The following is a 10,901-nucleotide window of genomic DNA, read 5'->3' as shown; positions in this document are numbered from 1 at the left end:
AGGTTCTTTGCTTAGGACCTTGGTTAGTAAAAGCACCAAAGATTGGGATGTCAAACTCGCTCATGCCGAGTTTGCTTACAATAGAACTCCTAGCACTACTACGAAGTATTCTCCTTTTGAAGTAGTCTATGGTTCTAATCCTTATGTTCCAATTGATCTCATAGCATTGCCTCGAGACAAGTTCGTGCATGGAGGTGCCAAGGAACAAGCCGAGTTCATGGTGAAAATTCACAAGGAAGTAAGGAAGAACATCGAGAAGGCTAATGAAATCTATAAGAAGCAAGCCAACAAGAGAGTCAAAAACGTGAGAAGTTTTGAAGTTGGTGACTTAATGTGGATCTACATGAGGAAGGAAAGGTTTCCCAATCAAAGGAAGAACAAACTCATGCCACGAGCTGAAGGCCCATTTGAGATAGTGGAAAAGATCAATGACAATGCCTACAAGGTAGATTTAGGAGGAAAGTATGGCGTCTCAAGCACATTCAATGTGGGGGATCTAGCACCGTACTATAATGATGAAGAATTGAGGGCAATTCCCTTTGAAGAAGGAGAGGATGACCAAAGTGGCCAAGGTTCGGATATTCCAGTCCAAGAGTTGAGCGTTAGGGAATTGATTTTGTCCAAGACTTTCTTCGATGCTGCTCCTATGGATTTTGGTGTGCATGGTCCATATAATTCCTCAACTGGCTGCACCATATTGAGCGTGACTAATTACCTCAATAATGGGGGAATGTAGGCTGATTTAATGCATACTTTAAGGAGAGTTTCAAGCTGGTTTAACTTCGTAATAAAGGAGCTTGAATGAAGGCTTAAATGGGAGGTTACAAAGGCGCATTTCAAGGCTGCTTTGGAGGACGAATTTGGACAGCATGATTGGAGTCAATTTGCTGAACGTTTGGGAGTTATTCTTCCCTTGTTTTAAGCTTTCTTAATTAGAGTAATAATTAGTTGTAATGGGGATTAAGTTGGACGGTTTGTGTTTTAGTGAGAGTTCCTAAGACTTAAACTGGTAGTTGTCGAATAGGTGAGAGTTCCCTAATTACTACTACGCCCAAACAAGTGAGTGAGTGTTTCTCATTGTTATATCCTCAAGGTTAAGGGTGAGAGTTCCCCTAATCCTTCTTAGTTACTCTACATTGATACTTCTAATTCAACTAAACACAACACGCATTCCAGTTCGTTTGTAAACAAGTTTCTCACCTTGCTTACACATCACAAAGCTTTTTGAATCAAATGAAAGTCAAACGCATTCAACAAAGCTAATTGAATCAAATGAAAGTCAAATGCATTCTAAATAGCTAAATGATTCAAATGAATGTCAAACACATTCAAACAAAGCTTCTTGAATCAAATGAAAGTCAAATGCTTTCAACAAAGCGAATTGAATCAAATGAAAGTCAAATGCATTCAACCAAAGCTTTTTGAATCAAATGAAAGTCAGACGCATTCAACAAAGCTAATTGAATCAAATGAAAGTCAAATGCATTCTAAATAGCCGAATGATTCAAATGAATGTCAAACACATTCAAACAAAGCTTCTTGAATCAAAAGAAAGTCAAATGCTTTCAACAAAGCGATTTGAATCAAATGAAAGTCAAATGCATTATACAAAGCTAATTGAATCAAATGAAAGTCAAACACATTCAAACAAAGCTTTTTTAATCAAGTGAAAGTCAAACGCATTCAACAAAGCTAATTGAATCAAATGAAAATCAAATGCATTCTACAAAGCTAATTGAATCAAATGAAAGTCAAATAAATTCAAACAAAGCTAATTAAATCAAATGAAAGTCTAATGCATTCTACAAAGCTAATTATATCAAATGAAAGTCAAACTCAATCAAACAAAGCTTTTTAAATCAAATGAAAGTCACATGCTTTCAACAAAGCTAATTGAATCAAATGAAAGTCAAATGCATTCTACCAAAGCTTTTTGAATCAAATGAAAGTTAAACGCATTCAACAAAGCTAATTGAATCAAATGAAAGTCAAATGCTTTCTAAATAGCTAATTGAATCAAATGAAAGTCAATGCATTTACAAAGCTATTTGAATCAAATGAAACTCAAACACAATCAATCAAAGCTTTTTGAAACAAATGAAAGTCAAATACATTCAACAAAGCAAATTGAATCAAATGAAAGTCAAATGCATTCTGCAAAGCTAATTAAATCAAAAGAAAGTTAAACACAATCAAACAAAGCTAATTGAATCAAATGAAAGTCAATTACATTCAATCAAAGCTTTTATAATCAGATGAAAGTCAAACGCATTCAACAAAGCTAATTGAATCAAATGAAAGTCAAATGCATTCTACAAAGCTAATAGAATCAAATAAAAGTAAACACATTGAATTAAAGCTTTTTGAATCAAATGAAAGTCAAATGCATTCAACAATGCTAATTGAATCAAATGAAAGTCAAATACAAACTACAAAGCTAATTGAATCAAAAGAACGTTAAACACAATCAAACAAAGCTAATTGAATCAAATTAAAGTCAAACACATTCAAACAAAGCTTTTTGAATCATATTAAAGTCAAACACATTCAACAAAGCTAATTAAATCAAATGAAAGTCAAATGCATTCTACAAAGCAAATTGAATCAAATGAATGTCTAATGCATTCTTCAAAGCTAATTGAATCAAATGAAAGTCAATTACATTCAAACAAAGCTTTTTAATCAAATGAAAGTAAAATGCATTCAAACAAATCTATTTGAATCAAATGAAAGTCAAATGCATTCTACAAAGCTAATTGAATCAATTGAAAGTTAAACACAATCAAACAAAGCTAAATTGAATCAAATGCTAGTCAAACACATTCAAACAAAGCTTTTTGAATCAAATGAAAGTCAAATGCATTCAACAAAGCTAATTGAATCAAATGAAAGTCAAATGCATTCTACAAAGCTAATTGAATCAAAAGAAAGTCAAACACATTCAAACAAATCTTTTTGAATCAAATCAAAGTCAAACACATTCAACAAAGCTAATTGAATCTAAAGAAAGTCAAATGCATTCTACAAAGCTAATTGAATCAAATGAAAGTCAAACACATTCAACCAAAGCTTTTTGAATCAAATGAAAGTCAAACGCATTCAACAAAGCTAATTGAATCAAATGAAAGTCAAATGCATTTTAAATAGCTAAATGATTCAAATGAATGTCAAACACATTCAAACAAAGCTTCTTGAATCAAATGAAAGTCAAATGCTTTCAACAAAGCTAATTGAATCAAATGAAAGTAAAATGCATTCAACCAAAGCTTTTTGAATCAAATGAAAGTCAGACGCATTCAACAAAGCTAATTGAATCAAATGAAAGTCAAATGCATTCTAAATAGCTAAATGATTCAAATGAATGTCAAACACATTCAAACAAAGCTTATTGAATCAAATGAAAGTCAAATGCTTTCAACAAAGCTAATTGAATCAAATGAAAGTCAAATGCATTATACAAAGCTAATTGAATCAAATGAAAGTCAAACACATTCAAACAAAGCTTTTTGAATCAAGTGAAAGTCAAACGCATTCAACAAAGCTAATTGAATCAAATGAAAATCAAATGCATTCTACAAAGTTAATTGAATAAAATGAAAGTCAAATAAATTCAAACAAAGCTAATTGAATCAAATGAAAGTCTAATGCATTCTACAAAGCAAATTATATCAAATGAAAGTCAAACACAATCGAACAAAGCTTTTTAAATCAAATGAAAGTCAAATGCTTTCAACAAAGCTAATTGAATCAAATGAAAGTCAAATGCATTCTACAAAGCTAATTGAATCAAACGAAAGTCAAACACATTCAAACAAAGCTTTTTGAATCATATGAAAGTCAAACACATTCAACAAAGCTAATTGAATCTAATGAAAGTCAAATGCATTCTACAAAGCTAATTGAATCAAATGAAAGTCAAACACATTCGACCAAAGCTTTTTGAATCAAATGAAAGTTAAACGCATTCAACAAAGCTAATTGAATCAAATGAAAGTCAAATGCATTCTAAATAGCTAAATGATTCAAATGAATGTCAAACACATTCAAACAAAGCTTCTTGAATCAAATGAAAGTCAAATGCTTTCAACAAAGCTAATTGAATCAAATGAAAGTCAAATGCATTATACAAAGCTAATTGAATCAAATGAAAGTCAAACACATTCAAACAAAGCTTTTTGAATCAAGTGAATGTCAAACGCATTCAACAAAGCTAATTGAATCAAATGAAAATCAAATGCATTCTACAAAGCTAATTGAATCAAATGAAAGTCAAATAAATTCAAACAAAGCTAATTGAATCAAATGAAAGTCTAATGTATTCTACAAAGCTAATTATATCAAATGAAAGTCAAACACAATCAAACAAAGCTTTTTAAATAAAATGAAAGTCAAATGCTTTCAACAAAGCTAATTGAATCAAATGAAAGTCAAATGCATTCTACCAAAGCTTTTTGAATCAAATGAAAGCTAAACGCATTCAACAAAGCTAATTGAATCAAATAAAAGTCAAATGCTTTCTAAATAGCTAATTGAATCAAATGAAAGTCAATGCATTTACAAAGCTATTTGAATCAAATGAAACTCAAACACAATCAATCAAATCTTTTTGAAACAAATGAAAGTCAAATACATTCAACAAAGCAAATTGAATCAAATGAAAGTCAAATGCATTCTGCAAAGCTAATTGAATCAAAAGAAAGTTAAACACAGTCAAACAAAGCTAATTGAATCAAATGAAAATCAAACACATTCAAACAAAGCATTTTGAATCAAATTAAAGTCAAATGCATTCAAGGACGCTATTTGAATCAAAGGAAAGTCAAATGAATCAAACAAAGTTAATTGAATCAAATGAAAGTTAAACACAATAAAAAAAAGTTAATTGAATCAAATGCTAGTCAAACACAATTAAACAAAGCTTTTTGAATCAAATGAATGTCAAATCCTTTCAACAAAGCTAATTGAATCTATAGAAAGTCAAATGCATTCTACAAAGCTAATAGAATCAAATAAAAGTTAACACATTGAAATAAAGCTTTTTGAATCAAATGAAACTCAAATGCATTCAACAATGCTAATTGAATCAAATGAAAGTCAAATGCAAACTACAAAGCTAATTGAATCAAAAGAATGTTAAACACAATCAAACAAAGCTAATTGAATCAAATTAAAGTCAAACACATTCAAACAAAGCTTTTTGAATCATATTAAAGTCAAACACATTCAACAAAGCTAATTAAATCAAATGAAAGTCAAATGCATTCTACAAAGCTAATTGAATCAAATGAAAGTCTAATGCATTCTACAAAGCTAATTGAATCAAATGAAAGTCAATTACATTCAAACAAAGCTTTTTTAATCAAATGAAAGTAAAATGCATTCAAACAAATCTATTTGAATCAAATGAAAGTCAAATGCTTTTTACAAAGCTAATTGAATCAATTGAAAGTTAAACACAATCAAACAAAGCTAAATTGAATCAAATGCTAGTCAAACACATTCAAACAATGCTTTTTGAATCAAATGAAAGTCAAACGCATTCAACAAAGCTAATTGAATCAAATGAAAGTCAAATGCATTCTACAAAGCTAATTGAATCAAAAGAAAGTCAAACACATTCAAACAAATCTTTTTGAATCAAATGAAAGTCAAACACATTCAACAAAGCTAATTGAATCTAAAGAAAGTCAAATGCATTCTACAAAGCTAATTGAATTAAATGAATGTCAAACATATTCAACCAAAGTGACCAAAGTGGCCAAGGTGGCCAAGGTTCGGATATTCCAGTCCAAGAGTTGAACGTTAGGGAATTGATTTTGTCCAAGACTTTCTTCGATGCTGCTCCTATGGATTTTGGGTGTGCATGGTCCATATAATTCCTCAACTGGCTGCACCATATTGAGCGTGACTAATTACCTCAATAATGGGGGAATGTAGGCTGATTTAATGTATACTTTAAGGAGAGTTTCAAGCTGGTTTAACTTCGTAATAAAGGAGCTTGAATGAAGGCTTAAATGGGAGGTTATAAAGGCGCATTTCAAGGCTGCTTTGGAGGAGGAATTTTGACAGCATGATTGGAGTCAATTTGTTGAACGTTTGGGAGTTATTCTTCCCTTGTTTTAAGCTTTCTTAATTAGAGTAATAATTAGTTGTAATAGGGATTAAGTTGGACGGTTATGAGCCACTTAATCTACCCTTATCTTCAGTTTTGTTATTTCTGATTTATTGCTTTTTTTAGCTAAGTGTAGTGGCAACTAAATGATGTACTAAAGCTATAAATAGCATGCTAATGATCAATAAAAAGATGGTCCAGAAATTTGCAAGAAACACACGAGTGTATTATCCAAATTTGACTTGAGCTAGTCAGGTTTGATTTTCCAAACTTGAGAGTTATCTCAATTTGAAGAGTTTGTGTTTTAGTGAGAGTTCCTAAGACTTAAACTGGTAGTTGTCGAATAGGTGAGAGTTCCCTAATCACTACTACGCCCAAACAAGTGAGTGAGTGTTCCTCATTGTTATATCCTCAAGGTTAAGGGTGAGAGTTCCCCTAATCCTTCTTAGTTACTCTACATTGATACTTCTAATTCAACTAAACACAACACGCATTCCAGTTCGTTTGTAAACAAGTTTCTCACCTTGCTTACACATCATTTGGCGCGTCAGGTAGGGGGAGAGTTTTCTTAAATTCTTCCAAACGGGTCGAATACCTACACACCATGGGAGAAAATCAAGACTTGAGGACAGCTTTGGAAGCTCTTAATCGATCCATTGCTAGTCAAGAGAGGTTGGCCGAAACCAACGCCAATCTACAAGGGAACCTTGCTGCCTTGATGGCAAGGCTCATGAACGAGCATGATAGGAGAGATCAAGGCGAAGACCCTCCACCTAGGAGGGAAGATAGGAGTCTCAAAGTGGACGTCCCTTTGATGGGACACTTGATCCAGAAAAGTACTTGGAATGGGAGAAATCCTTGGAGAGGTATTTCGATTATAAGGACATTCAAGAGGAGTTCCAAAAATACAAGATAGCCAAGGTGAAGTTAAAAGGCTATGGAGATAACTGGCTACAAGGAGAGCAAAGGGGACGTACTCTTAGGGGTAAGGCATCCATTTCTACTTGGAGCAAGTTAAAGAAAAGGATGAGGGATCGCTTTATTCCTCACAATTTCAAACAAAGCCAATATGTGAAGTGGAGCACTTTGCAACAAAATGGAGAATCGGTTGAGGACTACATCAAAGAGTTTGACAGACTTTCTATCGTGTGTGAAATCACGGAGAATGAAGAACTCAAGATGGGACGTTTCGTGGCTGGGTTGGATCAAGAGTTGCAAGACAAACTTGAAGGTTACACCAATTTAACCTTTGCTGAAGCTTGCAAATTTGTGATCAAGTTTGATTCAAAAAGGAAGAAGAAAAAGCCGATTGTCACCCCTCAAGTGGCACGAAGACCAACCTTCCCTGTCAAGGATGGTTCTTCTTTTGTCAAAGCCAACGATCCACCTAAGAAGGACAAGAAAGATTTCAAAATGAGTGACATTGTTTGTTACAAGTGCGGAGGAAGGGGCCATTTTAATAAGGATTGTCCAAATTCCAGAGCTTTGACCATGCAAGAGGTAAAGCTTATTGCTAATCAAACTATCAATTGGGAGGATTTCGAGGTTGAAGAAGTGGAGGACGTGAATTCTAATGAAGGGGACGAGGAGGAAGAGCAATGTTTCCCCGAAGAAGAGACCAAAACAAATCTGGTTGTGAGAAGGGCGTTGCAAGCTCGTGTTGACGAACCCTTGGCACCGCAAAGGCAACATATTTTCATTACCAAGTGCAAGATTAAAGGCGAGGTATGTGATTTAATTGTTGATGGTGGTAGTGAGGCAAACACAGTTTCCAAAACCATGATAGCTAGACTTGGTCTTACAACCACAAATCACCCACATCCTTATAAGTTGAGTTGGTTGGACTCTAATTCGAGTACGGGGGTTAGGAAACAATGCATGGTTAATTTTTCTATTGGGTCTTATCATGATACTCAACTGTGTGATGTTGTGTCTATGGATGCTTGTCACATTTTGCTTGGTAGACCTTGGCAAACTGATCGAAAATCTCAACATGATGGGTACCATAACACTTACACTATAACTCACCAAGGAAAACAAAAAAAATTGCACCCTTTACCACCCCCATGGTTTTCACAAAATCCTAAACAATCAAAGGAGGTGTCATTGCTTACCCTTAAGGAATTTGAAAGGGAAATTAATGGTGAGGAGGAATTATACTTTTTGTACTCTAAAGAGATCCACGAAAATTTTGTGAGTCAAAATCCTTAATTAGCTCAGTTGATTAAGGATTTTGAGGATGTTTTTCCCGATGAGTTACCGAAAGAGTTACCACCTTTGAGGGGAATTGAACATCAAATTGACCTCATTACGGGTGCTTCTTTGCCTAACAAACCTGCCTATAGGTGTAATCCCTTGGAAACTAAGGAATTGCAACGACAAATTGAGGAGTTGATGAGTATGGGGTATGTACGTGAGTCTATGAGTCCGTGTGCTGTGCCTGCTCTTTTGGTCCCAAAAAAGGATGGTACATGGCGCATGTGTATTGATAGTAGGGTTGTTAACAATATTACTATCAAGTATAGGTTTCCAATTCCAAGACTAGATGACATGCTTGATGAACTGAGTGGTTCGAAGTGGTTTTCAAAAGTGGATTTGAGGAGTGGTTACCATCAAATTCGGATGAGGAAAGGAGATGAATGGAAGACCGCTTTCAAAACCAAGCACGGCTTGTATGAGTGGCTCGTGATGCCATTTGGACTCACCAACGCACCTAGCACTTTCATGAGGTTGATGAACGAGGTGTTGCGGCCTTTCCTTGGGAAATTCGTGGTGGTGTACCTTGATGATATTCTTATTTATAGCAAAGATGGGGATGAACATTTGATACATTTATTTAAAGTTTTACGGTTTTGAGAGAACAAAAATTGTATGGAAAACTTGAAAAATGTAATTTTATGCTATATGAGGTCACTTTTCTTGGTTACATTGTTTCAGGAGAAGGTGTGAAAGTTGATCCAAGCAAGATTGAGGCTATTCAATCATGGCCTAGTCCAAAGACACTCACGGAGGTCCGTTCTTTCCATGGATTAGCTTCCTTTTATAGGAGGTTCATTCGTAATTTCAGCACTCTCATGACCCCTATCACCGAGTGCACAAAGAAGGGCTCATTTGAGTGGACTCCTCAAGCTCAAAAGGCATTTGAAGTGATCAAAGAAAAAAAATGTGCAATACACCCATCCTAGCACTTCCAGATTTTTCAAAGCCATTTGAAGTTGAGTGTGACGCAAGTGGAAAGGGGATTGGTCCCGTGTTGATTCAAGAAGGGCGTCCTATAGCTTACTTTAGTGAGAAATTGAGCCAAGGCAAGCTGAATTATTCCACCTATGATAAAGAGTTCTATGCAATGGTGCGAGCTTTAAATCATTGGTCGCATTACTTGAGACCACAACCATTCATACTTCATTCTGACCATGAATCTTTGAGGTTCATCCATGGCCAAAAGAAGTTGAATTCGAGACATGCAAAGTGGGTGGAATTCTTGCAAACATTTAACTTTTCATCAAAGTACAAGAGTGGAAAGGCAAATGTTGTTGCGGATGCCTTATCTCGAAGGCATACTTTACTTGGAGTCGTTGAGGCGAAAGTCCTTGGGTTCGAATTAATCAAAGAATACTACAAGGAAGATGATGACTTCAAGGTCATTTTGGAGAAATGCGTGAATGGTAGTTATGAATTATTTTCCTTACAAAATGATTTTTTTTTAAGGGAAATAGGTTATGCATTCCCAAATGTCCAATTCGAAGCTTGTTGATTCATGAAGCGCATGGGGGAGGTTTGGCAGGCCATTTCGGAGTTCAAAAGACTATGGAGCTTCTTCAAGCTCACTTTTATTGGCCTAGTATGCTACCCACTGTGCACCGTGTTGTGGCACGTTGCTCTACTTGTCAAAGGGCAAAGATGGTGTTTCACAAAGGTCTTTAAAAGCCATTGCCAATTCCGGAGAGACCTTGGGAAGACATAAGCATGGATTTCATTGTGGCTTTACCTAGAACTCAAAGAGGTAAGGACTCAATCATGGTGGTAGTTGATCGTTTTTCAAAAATGGCTCACTTTGTCCCTTGTCATAAAACCGAAGATGCTGCGAAGGTGGCGAAATTATATTTTGATGGGGTTGTTCGTTTCCATGGGATCCCACGCACCATTGTTTCAGATCGAGATACAAAGTTCCAAAGTCATTTTTGGAAGTCCTTGTGGCGTCTTATGGGAACCAAGTGACTGTTTTCTACCTCCCATCACCCCCAAACCGATGGCCAAACCGAGGTGGTAAATAGGGTACTAGGTTCTTTGCTTAGGACCTTGGTTAGTAAAAGCACCAAAGATTGGGATGTCAAACTCGCTCATGCCGAGTTTGCTTACAATAGAACTCCTAGCACTACTACGAAGTATTCTCCTTTTGAAGTAGTCTATGGTTCTAATCCTTATGTTCCAATTGATCTCATAGCATTGCCTCGAGACAAGTTCGTGCATGGAGGTGCCAAGGAACAAGCCGAGTTCATGGTGAAAATTCACAAGGAAGTAAGGAAGAACATCGAGAAGGCTAATGAAATCTATAAGAAGCAAGCCAACAAGAGAGTCAAAAACGTGAGAAGTTTTGAAGTTGGTGACTTAATGTGGATCTACATGAGGAAGGAAAGGTTTCCCAATCAAAGGAAGAACAAACTCATGCCACGAGCTGAAGGCCCATTTGAGATAGTGGAAAAGATCAATGACAATGCCTACAAGGTAGATTTAGGAGGAAAGTATGGCGTCTCAAGCACATTCAATGTGGGGGATCTAGCACCGTACT

This window comes from Chenopodium quinoa, unplaced genomic scaffold (genome assembly GCF_001683475.1).
Source record: "Chenopodium quinoa cultivar QQ74 unplaced genomic scaffold, ASM168347v1, whole genome shotgun sequence".
Lineage (NCBI taxonomy): Eukaryota > Viridiplantae > Streptophyta > Magnoliopsida > Caryophyllales > Amaranthaceae > Chenopodium > Chenopodium quinoa.
This window is presented reverse-complemented; position numbering follows the sequence as displayed.